Genomic DNA, 23,277 nt, shown 5'->3' with positions numbered 1-23,277 from the left:
ACCGAAATACAAAAGGTTTTTCTAGTCGTACGGACTCTTTGTTTCTTAAAGTTAAATATTCCTCTTAAATTGTAACCCCCCACACGCTCGTTAAATAATTTTTGAATGTTTCCAGGTAAATTTTTATTTTTGGCCCTAAACATTATCTGAGCTGTTTTGAATGTAACCAAATCTTCTAATTTTAATAATTTTGACTCTAAAAATAATGGATTCGTATGACCCAGATACTTAGCATTATGGATAATACGAATTGCTCTTTTTTGCATCATGGTTAATGAGTGTATCGAATTTTTATAGTTATTACCCCAGACTTCTGCACAATAATTTAAGTAGGGTAAAATCAATGAACAATAAAGAATACGGAGTGATTTGTAATCCAGAGCTTGCTTGGCTTTGTATAATACAGAGATACTTTTTGACAATTTTAATTTTACATGTGATATGTGATTTCCAGCTTATTTTATCGTCACATATAACCCCAAGAAATTTATTTTCATGCACTCTTTCAACTTCCACCCCATTTATCTTTATACTTACTAGTGTATTTATTCTACAATTACCAAATAACATTATTTTAGTTTTACTCAGATTTAATGAAATTTTATTCCTATCAAACCATATTTTCAATTTACCCATTTCTTTTATTATTTTATCCAATAGCTGTTTTAAATTTTCCCCAGAACAAAAAATATTTGTATCATCTGCAAACAAAACCAGCCTCAAGACATTGGACACATTACAAATATCGTTTATGTACATGATAAATAATTTTGGGCCCAGCACTGACCCCTGTGGTACACCACACACAATGTCCAAGCATGTAGAATTATGATTACCCAGATTTACAAACTGTTGCCTGTTACTTAAGTAGCTTTTAATCCATTCCAGTACTATTCCTCTAATTCCATACCTCTCCAATTTTTTTAATAAGATATCGTGATTAATTGTATCAAATGCTTTTTTTATGTCAATGAATATCCCAGCTGCATATAATTTATTATCAATGGCGTTTGTGATGTCTTCAGTTAATTCTAGTATTGCAAGTGATGTTGATCTATTTGTTCTGAATCCATATTGACTTTCTGTGATTAATTTATTCTTTTCTACAAATTTGTCTAATCTATTATTAAACATTTTTTCTAATATTTTGGAAAATTGTGGGAGTAAGGAAACAGGTCTATAGTTTGTAAAATGATGCTTGTTCCCAGTTTTGTATATTGGTATTATTTTTGCTATTTTCATTTGAATTGGAAAAGTACCGGTTTGGAAGGATAAATTACAGATGAATGTTAAAGGTTTGGAGATCCCCTCAATGACCATCTTAACTAGCGACATGTCAATGTCGTTGAAATCGGTAGACTTTTTATTTTTACATGTTTTGACAATATCCAACAGTTCTTTTTCTTCTACTGCCGTAAGAAACATAGAGCAGGGATTTCTCTCCACTAAATTCTCAGGAGTTTCTCCAGATGTCCCTGAATCAGGGATTTGTTTAGCCAGGTCTGGTCCAATATTTACAAAAAAATTATTAAAACTATTAGCTATATCTTCCATATTGTAATTTTCCTTATCCTTATCAATAAAATACTTCGGGTAATTTGTTCTCCCCGGACCATTTCTGATAATGCTATTAAGTATGCTCCATATTCTTTTTATATTGTCTTTATTATCATCTAATTTCTTCTTGTAATAATCTTTCTTGCTTTTTCTTATGATGTAAGTTAATTTATTTTTATACTTTTTATATTTATATTCTGTATCTTTAGTTCTCTTTCTTATAAAATCTCTGTATAGGGCATTTTTTTTTTTGCAAGCATTTTGTAATCCCTTTGTAATTCATGGACATTTAGTATATTTTGATTTTCTATTATATTCTTTAATTGGACAATTTTTATCATATAATGACTTAAACAAAGCAATAAATGTTTCATAAGCACTATCAATGTCTCTTTTTTGGTATATTATATCCCAGTTTTGTACCAATAGATCCTTTTTTAGTGCATTGATAGCTTCCTCCGATCTCACTCGTCTATATTCTATTAATTTATTTGGTTTGTTGTTCCTGTGGATATTATCATAAACTATAAAAACTGGCAGATGGTCACTTATATCATTAATTAATAATCCACTTACTATTTTATTTTCCACATCATTGTTGAATATATTGTCAATGAGTGTAGCGCAATGGGAAGTAATTCTACTCGGTCTAGTGATTTTGGGAAATAGACTCATACTGTACATTGTATTAATAAAATCTTCTGTAAGGTTGTGTTGATTAGGATTTAGTAGGTCAATATTGAAATCTCCACATAAAAACACTGATTTACTACTTGTTGTTGAAAACATACTCTCCATCCAGCCCCTGAAGATTTCAATACAGCCCTATATATACAACTAATGATTACATTTTTATTTCCACCATTAATTATTTCTATAGTTATACATTCATTCAGATTGTCAACCACAGTTGTCATATTATCTACTACCTTATAATTCAGAGTTGTATCCACATATAGTGCTACCCCTCCTCCCCCCTTATTTTTTCTATTAATGTAATTGAAATCATATCCGTACATCTCAAAATCAATTCCTTTTTCCTGATTAATCCATGTTTCAGATATTGCGATGACATTGAATGGTTGTAAAAATGTATGTAAATACTCTTTAATACTATTGAAATTCGCATAGAGGCTCCTGCTATTAAAGTGGATAATCGATAATTTGCCTTTTACATTAATACTCTGATTATACTGATCATCTGTGTATTAGCAGCAGATATTTTTGTCGTTAGAATTAAAGTAAAAATTATTGTCCGGGTCTATATCGTATTCCAAATCCTGTAAATTGTGATCGGTATATTCAAATGGTTGTAACTTCAGTTGTTTCTTTTCACTTATTATTTTAATTACTTGACTGCCATTTCCAGATGTAAATGACTGAATTCCTTCAGTGTATGCCATAATTGTGTGTGTAAATAAATTTCACCTCACAATCCCGTTTTATGATCATTGATATTTATCCAGGTCTGCAATATCTCTAATGACCAACACTTTGGCTTCCTCTGATGTTCCATTTAATTTAATAAAGATTTTACAGTTTGCAGTCCAGGTATTTTGTATTTTTTTCTGTTTCTTAAGGTATCGTGCTTGTTGGGCTATGTCGGCATTTCGTTTTGTTAGGTGTTCATTCATGTATACTTTTGTTCCCTTCAAATGTCTTCCTTGTTTTAGTAGGCTAACTTTATATTTCCTATTGACAAACCTTATTATGATGGCTGGTTTGTCATCGCTATTTTTATCATCGCTGGATTTTCTCCTGGGCAGGGGGTGACAAGCCTCGATGTTATCGCAGTCCAAGTGTATTCCCTTTGACTGCAGGAAGGCCGCCACCTGTTGCTCCGTGGAGCTAGTATCCATTGCCCCGGGCCCCCCCCCGCTGTCGTCAGTTACCGCCCGCGCGTATGACCGAGGCTTTATACTGAGCCCGGTAATGGATTACGTGAAGAACCCGCTCAGTGCGCAGGCGTGGCATACTTCCAAGCAGCGGTGTGGAATCACAGATAGACACAAGTATTTGAAGTAAACATAGTAAAGAAAAAGAGACATCAATTTATCAGTTTGATCCATATAATGAGGGTGGGAGCGGAGGGCACGTAATCCCTCATCGTAACTCCTCATAAAATACAGATCAAACTTCAAACTGGTAAGTTCTCGTTTAATCTTACTATTTTACTTCGGAGTCACGTGAGTGACTACGTGAAGATTTCAAAGCTCTGTGATTTCAAACCGTGTAACAGTTTTATTCACTCACTGCCGAAGTTCTTGAGGGAGGAAGTGTTATCGTAATTAACCAATGAATCTGTTTTTCAAGAAACAAAAAGGTATTTATTAACAATAACAAAAATAAATTGCTCCCCCGGGCTTAAATTAAATATTTGCAGCTTCTAATATCTTTGCTGCAAATAAATCAGGTTTCATCAACGGCTTGTTGTAAAACGTTCTGAATGTTGATTCCCTTGACCATCCTGCTGTATTCAGAATGAGGTCAATAGGTACATCCATTCTTGCTGCCGTTGATGTGGATGCTGCCCTAGTGGAATGAGATTTAAAGATATTAATATCTATGCCGGCAGCTGTCAGTACCTGTTTTAGCCATCTTGAGATGGTTTGGCTTGTTACCCGGCCATGAGGTTTTTTGTGGCTGACCCATAAGGCTTGTTCACTCCCTCTGATGTTGTGGGTTGTATCTATATACTGTAGTAGATGGGTCACCACACACAAACGTGGCTCTGGTGGGTAGGCCCGGAATACCACTAGTGGATTGGATGTTCCTGGCCTGCTTTGTTTCACCAGACCTTGTAGAATGAATGTGATCTGATCTGGGGTTGTCACCATGTTGTCCAGTCTTAATTTGTGTAGTGACTGGACCCTCTGAGCGGATACGAGTGCCATCAGCATGAGCGTTTTCAGTGTTGACTGCTCGAGGCTGAGGGATCTAGCTGGTGGCCATTCCCTGAGGTATGTCAGGACGACACTGATGTCCCAAATATGGGTATACCTAAGCTTGGGGGGCTTAATATTATATTAGCCCCTCATAAGTTTTACCACCAGTGGATGGGATCCCATTGCCTGATGTCCTGCTGGTTTGAGGTAAGCAGAAAGAGCACTATGTGCTGTGTTGATGGCACTGTAGCTGATCCCTTCATGATGGTGTAGATAGGCCAGGAACTCCAATACGTTGGTTACTGTGGCTGTTTCATATGTTGTCCCTGTTTCCTGGCAGTACTTTTCCCATTTTTTGATGTTGGTTAAGTACTGCCTTTTGGTGGATGTTCGAAGGGATGCTGACATGGTGGTGGTGGTTTGTTCGGACAATCCCAGGTCCAGGTAAGGTCTGTTCAGAACCTGCAACCCAGGAGTTTAATGTCTTCATGGCATGGGTGGCTTATGCCTGATACTGGGTGAGTTAATAGTCCTGGATCACTGGGAAACACCATAGGTGATTCTACCACCATGTCATGTAGTACTGGGAACCATGGCTGTGTAGGCCAGTCGGGCACCATCAAAATACCAGAAGCAGAGTCCATCTGTATTTTGCAAAGTACCCGACTGATGAGGCAGAAGGGGGGAAAGGCATAGAAAAAGAACTTTCCCCAATCCAGCGTGAAGGCATCTACCGCTGCTGCCTCTGGGTCTGGTTCCCAAGCGACATACATAGGTACCTGGTGATTTAGTCTTGATGCAAATAAATCGGTATCTGGCGTTCCATATTGCTTGATAACTTTAGCAAATACTTTAGGGTTTAACATCCATTCGATGTTGTCATTGAATTTGCGTGACCTGGTGTCTGCCACTGTGTTTAGCTTACCTGGTAGATAGGTAGCTGAAAGCCAAATATGTCTTTCGACACACCATTGCCAAATCATATTGACCAATTTGTCGCATGATAAAGATTTTATGCCGCCCATATGGTTAATATAAGCCACCACCGTAGTATTATCAATTTGTAAGCGAACATGCAAGTGCTGCATATTGGATGCATATGCTTTTAAACCATAAAAGGCGCCCAACATTTCTAAATAGTTAATGCCCAGTGTGGATAGTAATGATGACTCTGGGTTAGTCCATCTACCACCTGTGCTGGATATGGAGTTAGTTGCTCCCCAGCCTTGAGCACTGGCATCTGTCTGAAGAACTAAAGTAGGGTTAGTGATGATAATAGGACTAAAACTATGCCAAACATTTTGTGTCCACCACTGTAGCTCTAATATTGCTTCCGTGGGTAATATCATGAATGAAATAATGAATGAAATAATTTAATTGCCACACAACCAAGGTCGGTGGTATTTGGGTTGCCAGCAGCGGTACAATAATAAAGAACACAACCACAATAAAAATTTTACACAAACATCCACCACAGCATTCATCACTGTGGTGGAAGGCACAGAGCTTGGCCAGTCCTCCTCCATTTTCCCCCGTGGTCGGGACCTCCACCCTCCACAGCCGTTGCTGCGGGCGTCCAGATGGTAAGGGACAAAGTCAAAGTCAAGGTGAGTCCAGGATCGGCTCTTCCCAGCCAGAGACCGCGGCTTCAGGCTGGTGTAGGCCGCAGGCCGGCGGTCAAAGTTTTAAAGTACCTGCCGTGCCGCAGCCGGAAGTACCGCAGTCTGCAGGGCCGGCGGTCGAAGCTCCCCTCCAGGGGAGATGATAAGTCCATACCACGCCCGTGGTAGAAGACGGCCGCGGGCCGGCAGTGAAAGCTTCTTCTTCCCCCCGGGTCCCCAACGTGAGATCCCGGGCTGTAGACGCAGCACCAGCTGGAGTTCTGCAGACCGCTGCTTCAGGCTGCCGGCTGCCGCGGGCCAGCGTAACGGAGCGCTCCCCTCCAGCGAGGTCTCACCGGCTCCGCGCCGAGAGTCCATGCTGTGCCTGCCGCTGAAGCTCCGGGCGCGTCTCCGGGAAAGTCCGCGCCGATCCCTGCTGTTAGGCCACGGGGGAGGCGACCTGAAAAAGTCGCCTCTCCATGGAAGAGGCGGCCGAAACGGTTTCCCCCTCACCCCCCCACACCACCCCCACACATAACACACAAAGAAACATTAAAAACAGACTTTTAAACATACTAAAAAAATAAAAAAAGTTGAAAAAAGACGGACACGCTGCCGACAGGCGCTGCCAGTGCAGCGCCCCCTACCGATATCATGACACGATCATAGTGACCTCTATGTCGTTTTAGTGCCTGTACCTTTGCTCTTTGTAAATTTTGATAGTGCAAAGGTCCAAATTGTGTAGCCGAAAATGCTGCTACCATTTTCCCAATTACTGTTGCTACTTGTCGAATAGTTGGTATTTTGTTGACCATTAAGTTATTGCATGATTGTGCTAAACCAATCATTTTCTGCCTTTTTTTTTTTTTTTTTTTTTTTTTTTTTTTATATTTATTCAAATATTAAAATTGTATTTACAATACAATAAAGCAAAACACCACCATAATGCAAGATCAACAATTATGCTAATCAACTGCTAAACAACTATATTACAATCCTTGTCATGGATACATTCAACCTCCCTCGGTGCCCAGCGGTCGCGGAACTCCCTCAGGGTGCCCGTAGACAGGGCGTATTCCCTTTCCATCCGCACCCGGGCACGGACGTATCCCCGGAAAAGGGGCAGGCAGCCGGCTCAGGTAGAGCCCTCCACCGTCTGGCGCCGTGACTCGCGGATGGCCAGCTTGGCCAGGCCCAGGAGCAACCCAACCAGCACATCTTCAGCCCTACCCTCTCCCCTACGCGCACAGGGTGTCCAAAGATGAGGATGGTGGGTGAAAAATGCAGCCAGAAGGCAAGGAGCAGCCCCTCATTTTCTGCCTTGGCAGGGTAACAGTCATATGGACTGAGTTAATTGTGAAACCCAGGTAGTCCATGATAGTGGATGGATTTAACTTAGATTTATCTGGATGTAGGACGAACCCCAGAGTTTCAATGAGCTGTTTTGTAGCTGAGACTGCTGCCACAGCCAGTTCCATTGTTTTCCCCACTATGAGGATATCATCCAAGTATGCCATGACAATATGTTTTTGTTTCCTTAGTATTGCCATGGCTGGCTTCAATATTTTTGTGAATAATCTTGGGGCTGAAGTGAGCCCATTGGGCAATGCTTTGTACTGCCACCGCTGCCCCATCCAGATAAATTTTAGGTATCTGCTATGATCCTTATGTATGGGTATTAGATAGTAAGCATCTTTGAGATCAATGCTTGCCATGTAGTATCCTTTGGAAATCAGTTGTGTAGCAGTAACAAATGTTTCCATTTTGAAATGTATATACTTAACAAACTTGTTTAGTGATGTTAAGTCAATGATGATGCGACATCCACCATCTTTTTTGGTTTTGGTGAATATATTGGATACAAATTCCAAGGGTTCATGTTTGGTCTTTTCTATGACCCCCTTTGTGATAAGTCTCACCAGTTCAGCTTGTCCCTCACGTTGCTCTTTGACGGAGGGAGAAAATACCCTTTGGGGCCAATGTTGAACTGGCGGCGTTTTTTCTGATATAAACTGAATTTTATATCCACTAATGCTGTTGAGTATATACTTGTCACTCGTGACCATACCCCATGCTTCTTTAAACAAGTGTAATCTCCCCCCTGTTAGTAAAGCACCCTTATTCTCTATATGCTGGTAGGAACCAGACCCACCTACCTCCATGGTTATTGGCGATTCTGTTTCTTTGTTTTCCTGAATGTTCTGTTCTGACGTGCTGGCGATGTTGGGGGGAGGCGCATTTCCAGGGGGTCCGCTGCGGGCCCTGATCTAAAAAAGGTCTTTGGGGATAATGTGCGGACCCCAAGCGTTCACCAGTCCCATATTGCGGACGTCGACTGGTGGATGCCGTGGGGTGCTGCCGCTTGGGTATCGGAGGTCTTGGTTTGCTCGTCCCGGGGCCTGCCCTCATTAGGCCGAAGGTTTTCGATGCTTCCTCCATCTCCTTCAGTTTTTTATTGAGATCCTTCCCAAATAGCAGCGCGTCCGTCTCCGCAGCTGGGGCTTTACACAAGCCAGAAAATTTGGGGTTGAGGGCAGGTCTTATGTTTTCCCCCCGGAGATTGTTTATCTCAAATTGTGTGGTACACATTAATGCCAGCACATCCTGCTGGCAGGTATCCATCTCCGTGGTCTCCACGGAACGAGAAAAGGCTGTGATGGCTGACGTCAGGAGCCTTAGGATCCGCTGTAGCTTAAGTTCTTGGGTCCTGATGTGTGACCCCACATGCCCCCAGATTTGGCTGTTGACACTCTTTACTTTGAGGGCCTCACAGTTTTCTGGTGCTGTGTGTTGTTCCAGCACCTCAGCGAGCACCTTTTCCAGTAATGGTTTATTGGATAGATGGTTGATGCTGGCCGCCATTCTTGGTTCCAGCGGTGCTCCAGCCCGTGGGGTTGCTACAAAGCGGTCCACCACACCCAACAGCTCTTCATGTTCCTGCACCCCTGGCATACTCCCAAATTCGTCCGCCTGCCCCTGTTCCAGACCAGCCCAGCCCTGGTCACCAATGCTAGACTCCAGTAATGAGGGAGCAGAGGGCAGTGCACAAGACACTGTGGAGGAGGTACCTGTCCTTCCTCCCTGGGAGTGCTCTTGCTGCGTGTCCCGGTGGAGCATCTGCTCCAGGAGCTGCTGAATGCAGCTCAGGCGGCTGTCTCTCCTCCGCTTTGGTGGAGACATGTCCCCCTCCGACGAATCGGAGATGACCGGCCGGTTGGACTTCCTGGCCACTTTCCCAGTCCGCCGTGCAGGCTTTGGCGAGACTGGGCTCGGCTCGGTCTCGGGGATAGCGTAACGCTCTGAGAGCGACGCTGCCGCCGGTTGCTGCCCCGCTGGAATGGAACGCTCCTCTGGTGGAGTTAAAGCGGGGGCAGTTCTCTTGGAGAGTTTTCTGTGTTGTGTCGACATTTTTCTGCAAAGTAAAACACAATTCCACTCTCCTCTTCGTTATTCAAGTTACAATGCAAGTTACAATGCTCTCACTTTCCCCTTTATATAGGGTTTTAGGCATTTTCTTTTTTTATTTCTAGAGTAGTATATGTTTTTATAGATTATGTGTCTTCTGTGTGTCTTTTTAATTTTTAATTTGACTTGACTTGACTCTCTGAATAACCGCACAAGAGTTCCTATGTGTGTAAGCACAAATGGCAAATAATGTTTTTGACCTTTGACCTTGACCTTTGACCTTATTCCACATGCATCGTATACTTACCTGACGGTCCGTTTTAAAGTGCAGCTGGAGAGCCTGACTCCAGCTGCCGCCGCTGTTGCACTGCTGGCGTAATGCCGCGCCTGCGCACTGAGCGGGTTCTTCACGTAGTCACTCACGTGACTCCGAAGTAAAATTGGCTTTGGTAAGAATTGTGAATTGTAAATTGTCCCTGGTGTGTGTGGGATAGTGTTAGTGTGCGGGGATCGCTGGTCGGCACGGACTCGGTGGGCCTGTTTCAATTGGTTGGTTAAGAAGGTTCAATGGTTGGGTATTAATGGTGGAGTAGCAAGATGGATTCAACAGTGGCTGAATGGGAGATGCCAGAGAGTAATGGTGGATGGTTGTTTGTCAGGTTGGAGGCCAGTGACTAGTGGGGTGCCACGGGGATCTGTGTTGGGTCCACTGTTGTTTGTCATGTACATCAATGATCTGGATGATGGTGTGGTAAATTGGATTAGTAAGTATGCAGATGACACTAAGATAGGTGGGGTTGTGGATAATGAAGTAGATTTTCAAAGTCTACAGAGAGATTTATGCCAGTTGGAAGAGTGGGCTGAAAGATGGCAGATGGAGTTTAATGCTGATAAGTGTGAGGTGCTACATCTTGGCAGGACAAATCAAAATAGGACGTACATGGTAAATGGTAGGGAATTGAAGAATTCAGGTGAACAGAGGGATCTGGGAATAACTGTGCACAGTTCCCTGAAAGTGGAATCTCGTGTAGATAGGGTGGTAAAGAAAGCTTTTGGTGTGCTGGCCTTTATAAATCAGAGCATTGAGTATAGAAGTTGGGATGTAATGTTAAAATTGTACAAGGCATTGGTGAGGCCAATTCTGGAGTATGGTGTACAATTTTGGTCGCCTAATTATAGGAAGGATGTCAACAAAATAGAGAGAGTACAGAGGAGATTTACTAGAATGTTGCCTGGGTTTCAGCAACTAAGTTACAGAGAAAGGTTGAACAAGTTAGGGCTTTATTCTTTGGAGCGCAGAAGGTTAAGGGGGGACTTGATAGAGGTCTTTAAAATGATGAGAGGGATAGACAGAGTTGACGTGGATAAGCTTTTCCCACTGAGAGTAGGGAAGATTCAAACAAGGGGACATGACTTGAGAATTAAGGGACAGAAGTTTAGGGGTAACATGAGGGGGAACCTCTTTACTCAGAGAGTGGTAGCTGTGTGGAATGAGCTTCCAGTGAAGGTGGTGGAGACAGGTTCGATTTTATCATTTAAAAATAAATTGGATAGGTATATGGACGGGAAAGGAATGGAGGGTTATGGTCTGAGCGCAGGTAGATGGGACTAGGGGAGAATAAGTGTTCGGCACGGACTAGAAGGGTCGAGATGGCCTGTTTCCGTGCTGTAATTGTTATATGGTTATATGGTTATAATGCAGTGTCTATAAACTGAACTAAACCAAATCAATAAAGCAATACCCCCTCCTCTTTAACTCCCACCTCTATTTCTCCTATGGCACATGTACCCTTGGAAATTAAGGAAAACCCATGCAGGTCACGGGGAGAACGAACAAAGATCCATCCAGACAGCACCCGCGGTCAGTATTGAACCCGGGTCTCTGGCGCTGTGAGGTAGCAACTCTACCGCTGCACCACTGTGCGCCCGGGAGAATTAATAGAATGTCACAGCAGTAGTCTAAGATGATATTACTAATGGGTCATCCAGTGAGGCTATATGGATGGAGGTGAGAATTAACAAAAGGTGATCACCTTGCTGGCAGTGTATTACAGGCCCCCAAATAGTCAACAGGGCGTCACGGTGGCGCAGCGGTAGAGTTGCCGCCTCACAGCGCCAGAGACCCGGGTTCCATCCCGACGACGGGTGCTGTCTGTACGAAGTTTGCACGTTCTCCCCGTGACCTGCGTGGGTTTTCTCCGAGATCTTCGGTTTCCTCCCACACTCCAAAAACGTGCAGGTTTGTAGGTTAATTGGCTTGGTGTAAATGTAAAAATTGTCCCTAGTGTGTGCAGGATAGCGTTAGTGTGCGGGGATCGCTGGTCGGTGCGGACTCGGTGGGGCACAGGGCCTGTTTCCGCGCTGTATCTCTAAAACTGAAAGTAAAAAACCCAAAAAGGAATTAGAAGAACAAATATGCCAGGAAATTGCAAGTAGCTGCAAGTATAATATGATTGTCATTGTTTCGCAATAACAAATGGGATTGTCACAGGGCCAAGGGCTTGGACAGCTGCCAGAGGAGGCAGTTGAGGCTGGGACTATCCCAACATTTAAGAAACAGTTAGACAGGTACATGGATAGGACAGGTTTGGAGGAATATGGACCAGGCGCAGGCAGGTGGGACTAGTGTAGCTGGGACATGTTGGTCTATGTGGGCAAGTTGGGCCGTAGGGCCTGTTTCCACACTGTATCACTCTATGACTCTAGATTGAAAATAGCTATGGATTATTTTCACAACCCATAATTTGTGAGGCACAGGGCGTGCCCACAAATTAAAATTCCAAATTGGGCCAAGACAATGTCTTAGGCAGGAATTTTCTGAAGTTCTTTGGAGTAGGGCAGGGTTGTGGACCAAGGGACTTCAGGAAAGTGGGAGGTTTCTAAAAGCTTGAGGAGAAGAGTTTAACACATGCATGTTTTATTTGGCTATTAAACACTATAACCTCAAATAATCTGCGAACTACATCGACTATTATTGTTATTATTGCACTGTGTGTTATTTGTGTGTACGTATGTGTGCGCATGTATCTATCTATCTATCCATCCATCCATCCATCCATCCATCCATCCATCCATCCATCCATCCATCCATCCATCCATCCATCCATCCATCCATCCATCCATCCATCCATCCATCCATCCATCTATCTATCTATCTATCTATCTATCTATCTATCTATCTATCTATCTATCTATCTATCTATCTATCTATCTATCTATCTACCTCACTGGAAAAGGTGGAGATTTGTTATGAACTTGCCACCTCTGATCACATACCTATTGCTGCACGGTTAAATGTTGAGAATGTCCCCCTGCTGTCCAGTAATAATAATGCTGCTTCCTCAAGTAAACTGGACTGGTCAAAACTGAGCAGAGAGGTTATGGCTGGATATTCACTGCAAACGGACAGTTTTTTAAATAATATTGAATTGCCTCAAGAGGCCCTAATGTGCTCAGATATGAATTGTAAGGACGTGCAACATGCTGAAAAACTCTGTGCCATGTATGATGTTATTGTGAAATGTCTCATTGCCTCCAGTGATCCCTTTTGTAAAAGCAAATGTAAGGTACCCAACATCAGACCTGGGTGGAATGAGTTTGTGGCTGAGCAGTACGTTGAGGCTAGAGAGGCCTTTAGACTCTGGTCAGAGGCAGGTAGGCCTAGACAGGGGGTATTGCTAGATATGAAAAAACGCACAAATGCTAGAGTTAAATATGCACTTCGTTTTATTAAGAAAAATGAAAACACAATGAGAGCAGACTCGCTTGCCAGGAAGCTACAGAATAACAACCTTACTAACTTCTGGAAAGAGGTCAGAGTAATGAATAACAGTAAAACACCCCTACCGTCTGACATTGAAGGTGTTAGTAGCCCAGAAAAAATAGCTGAGAGTTGGCGTGAGCACTACTGTAACCTTTTTAACTGTGTTAAAAGTAACCCAGTTAGAATCAATCATGAACTTATTGATCTCTCTGTAGATATGGTAGTTAGGGCAGCTGATGTCTATGATGCCATTAACATGTTGGATAACAACAAAGCCTGTGGTATGGACTGCATTACTGCAGAACATCTAAAATATGCCAGCTATAAGCTCTGCCCTTTGCTTTCCATGTGCTTTAATGGCTGTCTGGTTCATGGTGTCTTACCAAATGCTATTATGTCTGTAATGCTAGTGCCTGTGATTAAAGATAAGGCTGGTAGGCTCAACAGTATTGATAATTACCGACCTATTGCACTAGCCAGTATGTTATCTAAAGTACTGGAGAGAATACTGCTGACAAAGCTAGAAATGTATGTCCTTACTACTGACAATCAGTTTGGGTTCAAAAGAAAACATGGAACTGACCTGTGTATCTATGCTCTTAAAGAGATTGTGTTCAGGTACACAAGCCTGAATTCATCTGTATTCCTATGTTTTATTGATGCGTCCAAGGCATTTGATAGAATTAACCATGAACACTTGTTTGTAAAATTGCTAAATAGAGGTGCCCCTAAATTCTTAGTGAGAATCTTAGTGTTCTGGTATGCCCATCAAACGTTTTACGTTAAATGGGACAATGTTGTATCTGCTCCATTCTGTGTTAGTAATGGAGTGCGGCAAGGAGGAATTTTGTCTCCTATTTTATTTAATGTTTATATGGACGAATTGTCAAATCAGTTAAATAGGCTAAAAACTGGCTGTCTTGTGGGCAACACTATTGTTAATCATCTGATGTATGCAGATGACCTGGTCCTGCTCTGTCCATATAGTGCTGGGCTGCAGCAGATGCTGAAGGTGTGCTCTCAGTATGGCCTTGATTATGACATTAAGTATAACGCTAAGAAAAGCCGCATAATGGTAATTAGAAGCGCTGAGGACAGGGAATTAACTTTTCCGACCTTTTATTTGTCAGACAGTCCTCTTGCTGTGTGTGAGGAAATTAAATACTTAGGTCATGTCATATCTGATGACTGGAAGGATGACAAAGACCTCTACCGACAGCGCTGTAAAATTTATTTTCAAGCCAACATGCTTATAAGGAAGTTTTATATGTGCTCTGATTCTGTGAAGTGTTCCCTGTTCAGAACCTACATCACACCGTTATATACTGCTCAATTGTGGTCTAATTATAAGAAAAAGAGTATGCAGAGGCTTAAGGTTGCATACGATGATGCAATGAGGTTGCTACTTCGTGTCCCTAGGCGGCATAGTGCCAGTCCATTGTTTGTGTCCACTAGAGTGCCAACCTGTGAGGCACTCTTAAGACAGCTGATGTTTAGTTTTATGTGTCGCCTGGACAAGTCAGAGAACCACATAATTGAAGCCCTAGTCAGCCCTCTGAAAAGCTGCTATAGATTCACTTCTAGGCTAAGACGGCATTGGTGCAATAGCTTATATACATTTTAGGCTAATATGTAATTTTTTAATGTATCTTTGTAATTCTTTGTACTGTTTGATGTGTTATATGGACCTGTGTCTGAAATAAAGCTTTAATAATAATAATAAAAATATCTATCTATTTATCTATCTATCTATCTATCATCTATCTATCTATCATCTATCTATCATCTATCATCTATATCTATCTATCTATCTATCAATATCTCTATCTATCTCTCTCTATCTATCATCTATATCTAACTATCTATCTATCTATCTATCTATCTATCTATATATCTATCTATCTATCTATCTATCTATCTATCTATCTATCTATCTATCTATCTATCTATCTATCTATCTATCTATCTATCTATCTATCTATCTATCTATCTATCTATCTATCTATCTATCTATCTATCTATCGTATCTATCGTATCTATCGTATCTATCGTATCTATCTATCTCTCTATCTCTCTATCTCTCTATCTCTCTATCTCTCTATCTCTCTATCTCTCTATCTCTCTATTTCTCTATCTCTCTATCATCTATATCTATCTATCAATCATCTATATCTATCTATCTATCTATCTATCTATCTATCTATCTATCTATCTATCTATCTATCTATCTATCTATCTATCTATCTATCTATCCATCTATCTATCTATCTATCATCAATATCTTTCTATCCATCTATATATCTTCTATCTATACTATTACTAGAACTCTCAACTTGCCTTTTTTAAATTAATTTGCGCAAAAACGGCGCCACATATTGCAAGGATTTTTTTGCCACCGTGCTCACCTTTCTCCTCTGCTCCAAGCGCACCGTGTTTGTTCCGATCGGTGGGATATTACAAAAGTTATGAAGGTTTAAAAAATCGTCAACTTAGTCAAGTCTATATATAAAATGCTGGAGTAACTCAGCGGGTCAGGCAGCATCTCTGGAGAGAAGGAATGGGTGACGTTTCGGGTCGAGACCCTTCTTCAGACTGCGAGTCAGGGGAGAGAGAGACTAGAGGTATGAAAAGGTGTACCCATTCTCTCCAGAGATGCTGAGTTATCTGAGTTATGTTGACTCCTCTCGTGAGCCGCTGAGTTACTCCAGCGCTTTGTGTTTTTGTTTTGTAAGCCAGCATCTGTAGTTTCTTGTCTCCACCATTGTTGAATTTCTGTTTCATTCAATCATCCGGCACCTTGGATTGTGTTACTTTTATTCTCTTTAGTTTAGTTTAGTTTTTTTGGTTTAGTTTCGAGATACAGCGCGGAAACAGGCCCCTCGGCCCACCGAGTCCGTGCCGACCAGCGACCCCCGTACACTAACATTATCCATCGCTCACTAGGGACAAATTACCATTTTACTGATGCCAATTAAGCTACAAACCTGCACAGCATTTGAGTGTGGGAGGAATTGTGGATGTGCAAAGATTTGGGGTGGGGGGAGGGGGAGGGGGGGGGGGGGGGAGGTGAGTCAGTCTCAGTCTACCCCACGACAGAAGGGGGAGGAGTTGTACAGTTTGATAGCCACAGGGAAGAAGGATCTCCTGTGGCGTTCTGTGCAGCATCTTGGTGGGACCAGTCTGTTGCTGAAGGTGCTCCTCATGTTGACCAGGGTGTAACGTGCGGGCAAAGTTACCCAGTCAGACTTCAGGTCACGTGATTTACAAGAACCTTCCTTTCAATTTCTCATAACCTGGGTCGCTGACTTTGGGTTGAGCAACATTTCTGTTCACCTCATTGTGTTTATTCAGTGGGATTTCTAATCAGTTCCTCAATTTATACAATGATTAATATCCTCATCTGCCATATAGGGCGTCGAAATCTTCGAAATGTTTCTGTGGATAGTTCAGTTCAGTTTAGTTTAGTTTAATTTAGTTTAGTTTAGAGACACAGAGCAGAAACAGGCCCTTCGGCCCATCGAGTCCGCGCCGACCAGCGATCCCCGCACACTAACACTACCCCACACACACTAGGGACAATTTACAATTTCTACCAAGCCAATTAACCTACAAACCTGCACGCCTTTGGAGTGCGGGAGGAAACTGGAGCACCCGGAGAAAACCCACGTGGTCACAGGGAGAACGTGCAAACTCCGTACAGACAGCACCCATAGTCAGGATCGAACCCGGGTCTCTGGCACTGTATCGGTGCTGGCTCGAAGGGCCGAATGGCCTCCTCCTGCACCTATTTTCTATATTTTCTATCCATGCTTTATCTCTAAACTAAACTACTATCTTGTTTTCTAAGCCTTAGATGTGATGTTAAGCTCAAAGATAGACACAAAATATGTGCAGTAACTCAGCATCCCTGGATAAGTTTCCTTCTATCCAGAGATGCTGCCTGTCCCGCTGAGTTACTCCAGCATGGCTGGAGTGTACCAGATCGAACAACCACGCCGCTGACCGTAATGCCCCCGGTAGGCCAGAGTCGCCCCACAGTCCGCCCAGGGGACTGTGGTGCTGCCGAGCGGAGAGGCCTGCCTGGGACACAGGAGCCTCAGCACGGGTTGGGGCCTTTATCTCTAAACTGAACTACTATCTTGTTTTCTAAGCCTTAGATGTGATGTTAAGCTCAAAGATAGGCACAAAATGCTGCAGTAACTCAGCATCCCTGGATAAGTTTCCTTCTGTCCAGAGATGCTGTCTGTCCCGCTGAGTTACTCCAGCATTTTGTGTCTATCTTGGATGTAAACCAGCATCTGCTGTTCCTTCCTGCACATGTTAAGCTCAGTGTTGTTTGCTGCACTTTGTCTGAAACAACCAGTACAATGATCTTTATCAACTGTCTCTCTGTAACCACACTTGGGGTGTAAATCTCACTCCGAACACATATGGTGTCTCGAGGAGCCGTGAGCACGGCTGGAGTCTACCAGGTCGAACAACCGCACTGCTGACCAGAATGCCCCCCGGTCGGCCAGTCGCCCCACAGTCCGCCCAGGGGTCTGCGGTGCTGCCGAGCGGCGAGGCCTGCCTGGGACACAGGAGCCTCAGCAGCAGCGGCGATGGGAGCCTCGGCACTGTTTCTTGGTCCTCCAAAATATTCCAAATGGAATTTAAACTGGTGGTACCTCATGGTGGTATCCCATCTCCCCCCTCCCCCATACCCCTCTCCCCCTCCCCTCTCCTCCCCCACACCTCTCTCCCCCTCCCCTCTCTCCTCCTCCCACCCCCATCCCTCTCTCCCCCACCTCCCTTCCTTCAATACCCCACCCCCTTCCCTCTCTCCCTCCGCCCCCTTCCCCCTACCCCTCTGTCCTTCTTCCACCGCTCCCCCTACCCCTCCCTACCCACTTCTCTCCCACTTATCCCACCCCTCTCCCTCCCCCACCCCTCTCTCCCCCCACCCCTTCCCCTACCCCTCTGTCCCTCTTCCACCACTCCCCCATCCCCTCCCTCCCTACCCACTCTTCCCCTTCTCTCTCCCCCTCCCCCTCCCACTCTCCCTCCCCACTCTCTCCCCTCTCCCTCCACGGGTTGGGGCCTCGGCGGTGGCAGGAGCCTCGGCAATGGTGGGGCCTCAGTAGCTGAGGCCACGGGGGTCTCAGCAGCATCTAACTCTCCCTTGAAAACATTCAAAGCCTCCACTGCCTTCTGGGGCAGAGAATTCAACAGATTCACAACTCTCTGGGTGAAAAGGTTTTTCCTCATCTCAGTCCAAAATGGCCGACCCCTTATTCTTAAACTGTGTGGCCCCTGGTTCTTGAATCCCCCAACATCAGGAACATTTTTCCTGCATCTAGCCTGTCCAATCCCTTAAGAATTTTATATGTCTCTATAAGATCCCCTCTCATGCTTCTAAATTCCAGTGAATGCAAGCCCAGTCGATCCATTCTTTCATCATATGTCAGTCTCGCCATCCCAGGAATTAACCTGGTGAAACTAGGCTACAAAAAGACCTAGAAAAGCTTGGTTTGGCTGGAACCGTGTCGCAAGAAGGCCACAGGTATGTGGGTAGTCACATTTAACAGCAAGCTATAACAGTGCTCTCCAGAACACAATATATCTGCTGAAGGTCCTGTCAAGGTGCTGGTGTTCACTTTTGGGCCAATCACCACCACTTGGTCCGTCCAGTCTGAAGAAGGGTCTCGACCCGAAATGTCAGAGTCATAAACGTTGACACAGTCCCAGCTTCAACTACCTCCTCCGGCAGCTCGTTCCATACACCCACCACCCAGTGTGAGAAAATTTGCCCTTCGGGTTCCTATGAAATCTTCCACCCCCCCCCCCCCCCTCCCCCCCACCTTAAACCTATGCCCTCTCGTTCTCAATTCCCCTAGTCTGGGCAAGAGACTCTGTGCTTGTACCCAATCTATTCCTCAAATCTATCCATGTTCTCCACGGATGCTGCCTGACCCCGGGGCCGGATTTATGTACAAGCTAGACAAGCTTTAGCTTAGGGCCTCGAGATCTAGGGGGGCCTACTCACCTTGCTGCCTCACTGACCATCCGCCCACCGGGACCTCCTACTCTTTGCCCGCTGACCCTGGCCTCTCCACCGCCCTCCATCAGCCTGCAGCCGTCGCCTTACCTGCAGCCTGGACTCAGCACCGGGCCTGAAGACTCCACGCTGCAGATTCCCACTCCCCTGGGTTTGACTGCGCTGGGTCTTGGTGCTAGGCCCCCTAACCCTGGTAATCTCAGTGGGTCTTCCCTATCCCCCTCAAACCACGTGACCCCAGCTCTTCCCCACCCTCACTACAATCCTCATACCCTCCTCCCCCCTGACCACCCACCACCCCTCCACCAGACATCGCCTCGGCCTCAGTCCACTCATCTGCCTTCTTCCGGCCCCAACCCCCATCCCTGCCACAGGCTCAACACTCCAGCATCAAACGGCGATCCAGGTAACGCATCGCCCGCTCCGCGGTGAATCCAATATGGATTTTAAAACCAACTTGCAAGTATGTTTAAAAAAACAACTGTTTAATGACAACATACAGTAGGAACTAAAAGTGTCACACTGTGACTGTCGGGAGGTAATGGTCCTCTAGTCGTGGGGGTGGGGGATTGGGAGGGGAGGGGCTAACAAGTGAAATAGCTTAGGGCCTCTCTTTATCTAAATCTGGCCCTGCATGACCCGCTGAGTTACTCCAGAATCCTGTGTTCAAGCTGGAACTGCAGATGCTGGAAGATCGAAGGTACACAAAAATGCTGGAGAAACTCAGCGGGTGCAGCAGCATCTATGGAGCGAAGGAAATAGGCGACATTTCGGGCCGAAACGTCGCCTATTTCCTTCGCTCCATAGATGCTGCTGCACCCGCTGAGTTACTCCAGAATCCTTGTGTCTTTTTGGTCCCTGTTACCCGGCCTCGCCCCCCAGTGGCCTCCACTGGAAGGTGCGGTGACTTAAAGTGACTCCAGTTCACCACAAGTGAGTGGATCGGTGGCTCAGCGGTAGAGTTGCTGCCTCACAGCGCCAGATACCCGGGTTCCATCCTGACCACGGGTGCTGTCTGTACAGAGCTGCGGTTTCCTCCCACTCCCAAATTGTCCCTAGTGTGGGTAGGATAGTGTTTAGAGGGATTAGAGGGAGTGCAGAGAAGGTTCATCAGACTGATTCCTGGGATGTCTGGACTGTCTTATGAAGAAAGACTGGATAGACTCGGTTTGTACTTGCTAGAATTTAGAAGATTGAGGGGGGATCTTATAGAAACTTACAAAATTCTTAAGGGGTTGGACAGGCTAGATGCAGGAAGATTGTTCCCGATGTTGGGGAAGTCCAGAACAAGGGGTCACAGTTTAAGGATAAGGGGGAAATCCTTTAAAACCGAGATGAGAATAACTTTTTTCACACAGAGAGTGGTGAATCTCTGGAACTCCCTGCCACAGAGGGTAGTCGAGGCCACAGTTCATTGGCTATATTTAAGAGGGAGTTAGATGTGGTCCTTGTGGCTAAAGGGATTAGGGGGTATGGAGAGAAGGCAGGGATGGGATACTGAGTTGGATGATCAGCCATGATCATATTGAATGGCGGTGCAGGCTCGAAGGGCCGAATGGCCTACTCCTGCACCTAATTTCTATGTTTCTATGTTAGTGTGCAGGGGTCGTGGGTCGGCACGGACTAGTGGGCCGAAAGGCCTCATTTCCGCACTGTACCTCTAAAAGAAAAGTTTGACATTAATTAAACATGTGATATTCTAAGTGGACTGACAGGGTTGCGGCTGAGTGAGTTCCATGAGTGAGAGAACTTTAGTTTAGTTTAGAGATACAGCGTGGAAACAGGCCCTTTGGCCCATCGAGTCTGCACTGACCAGCGATTCCCCTACACACACTAGGGACAATTTACAATCAAACCAAGCCAATTAATCTACAAACCTGCACGTCCTTGGAGTGTGGGAGGAAACCGGAGCACCCGGAGAAAACCCACGCGGGTCACAGGAGAACGTGCAAACTCCGTACAGACAGCACCTGTGGTCAGGATCGAACCCGTGCCTCTGGCGCTGTGAGGCAGCAACTCTACCGCTGCTCCACCATATTCAAGTCAAGTCAAGTCACATTTATTTCTATAGCACATTTAAAAAACAACTCTCGTTGGCCAAAGTGCTTTACATTTGTTATAAGAATAGCACAAGAAAACAAACTACACACATATATACATATACATTGCCTATTACCATAAAGTTAACACCCCCCCCCCCCAGACAACGCCTCCCTTCCTGACGAGCTAAACCATTTCTATGCTCGCTTTGACCGGGACAACAAAACTCCTGCCATCAAAGTAGCTCCACCCCCGAATGAACAACCCCTCAGTCTCTCCACCTCTGCTGTACAAGATGCACTGAGCAAGGTGAATGAGCACAAAGCTGGCATCCCCGGGCGGGTGCTCAGGGCATGTGTTGGACAACTATCCCTGGTCTTCACTGACATTTTCAATCTGTCACTGGCCCAGGGTGTCGTCCCTACATGCCTCAAGACATCAACCATTGTGCCAGTGCCCAAACAGTCAGCTACAGGGAGTCTCAACGACTTCCGCCCAGTGGCACTCACCCCTGTCATTGCAAAGTGCTTTGAGCGGCTAATCTTGACTCACCTCAAAGCCAGCCTCCCCCCCACACTGGACCCCCATCAGTTTGCCTACCGGACCTACAGGTCTACTACAGAGGACGCCATATCGGCGGCTCTACACTCTGCCCTGACCCACCTGGACAGCAATAACACCTACATCAGGATGCTGTTCATTGATTTCAGCTCTGCCTTTAACACTGTCATCCCCGCCAGCTTGATCACCAAACTCAGCGGACTTGGCATCTCCACCTCCCTCTGCAATTGGACACTGGATTTCCTCACCAACAGGCCACAGTCTGTTAGGGTCAATAACCTCACCTCCTCCACTATAACACTGAACACCGGCGTGCCACAGGGCTGTGTGCTCAGCCCCATCCTCTACTCCCTCTTCACCCACGACTGCATCCCTAAGAATGGATCCAACGCCATCATTAAATTTGCCGACGACACCACGGTGGTAGGTCTGATCAGTGATAACGATGAGTCAGCCTATAGAGAGGAGGTCCAGCACCTGACAACCTGGTGTACCAACAATAACCTTGTCCTCAACTCCAAGAAGACGAAGGAAATTATTGTTGACTTCAGGAAGATCAGAGGAGGCAGACATACCCCCATCCATATAAACGGGACTGAGGTGGAGCGCGTCTCCAACTACAAATTCCTCGGGGTACATATCTCGGAGGATCTGTCCTGGCCCCTCAACACCTCCAAGCTGATCAAAAAGGCGCAGCAGCGCCTTTACTTCCTGAGGAGGCTCAAGAAAGCTCACCTGTCCCCCCAGATCCTGACCAACTTCTACCGCTGTACCATCGAAAGCATCCTGACCACCTGCTTCACGGTATGGTACAGCAGCTGCACTGTTGCGTACAGGAAGGCACTACAACGGGTGGTGAAAACCGTGCAGTACATCATCGGTGCCCCGCTCCCTGCCATGGATGCCCTCCACCGCACACGGTGTCTGAGACCATCAAAGACCCCTCCCACCCCAACCATGGACTGTTTGCCCTCCTCCCATCGGGGAGGCGGTACAGGAGCCTCAGGTCTCGTACTAGTAGGATGAGGAACAGCTTCTACAATAATACCATCACATTGCTGAACTCGGAGTCCCGCTGATAGATTTCTCCAGTCTCTCCATCCACATTGTTTGATTATTCTGTATTTTTATTTCTATATTGCACTATTACTACGGACTGACGCTAAACTGCATTTCGTTGTACCCATACTTGTATCTGTGCAATGACAATTGAATTGAATTGAATTGAATGTAGCCCTCACTCAGAGGACGTCAGGAAAGGCTTGGGAGTATAGATAAGTCTTTAGTGTTGACTTAAAGGAGTCGATGGAGGAGGCAGTTCTGATGGGAAGGGGGATGCTGTTCCACAGTCTAGGGGCTGCAACCGCAAAGGCACGGTCGCCCCTGAGCTTATGCCTAGACCGCGGGATATTCAGCAACCCCAAGTCG

The 23,277-nt window shown here is 45.1% G+C and overlaps 1 protein-coding gene across 1 annotated transcript in view; it reads left to right on the top strand.

Annotated features, from left to right (window-relative positions):
- LOC116989973 (stonustoxin subunit alpha-like) overlaps positions 1-23,277 on the top strand; it is a 224,785-nt gene that overhangs the window by 94,889 nt on the left and 106,619 nt on the right. The gene's annotated exons all lie outside the window — the stretch shown is intronic.

The sequence above is a fragment of the Amblyraja radiata genome, chromosome 30 (assembly GCF_010909765.2).
Source record: "Amblyraja radiata isolate CabotCenter1 chromosome 30, sAmbRad1.1.pri, whole genome shotgun sequence".
Taxonomy (NCBI): domain Eukaryota; kingdom Metazoa; phylum Chordata; class Chondrichthyes; order Rajiformes; family Rajidae; genus Amblyraja; species Amblyraja radiata.
Note: the sequence above shows the minus strand (reverse complement) of the source record. Positions and strands in the feature narration are given on the sequence as shown.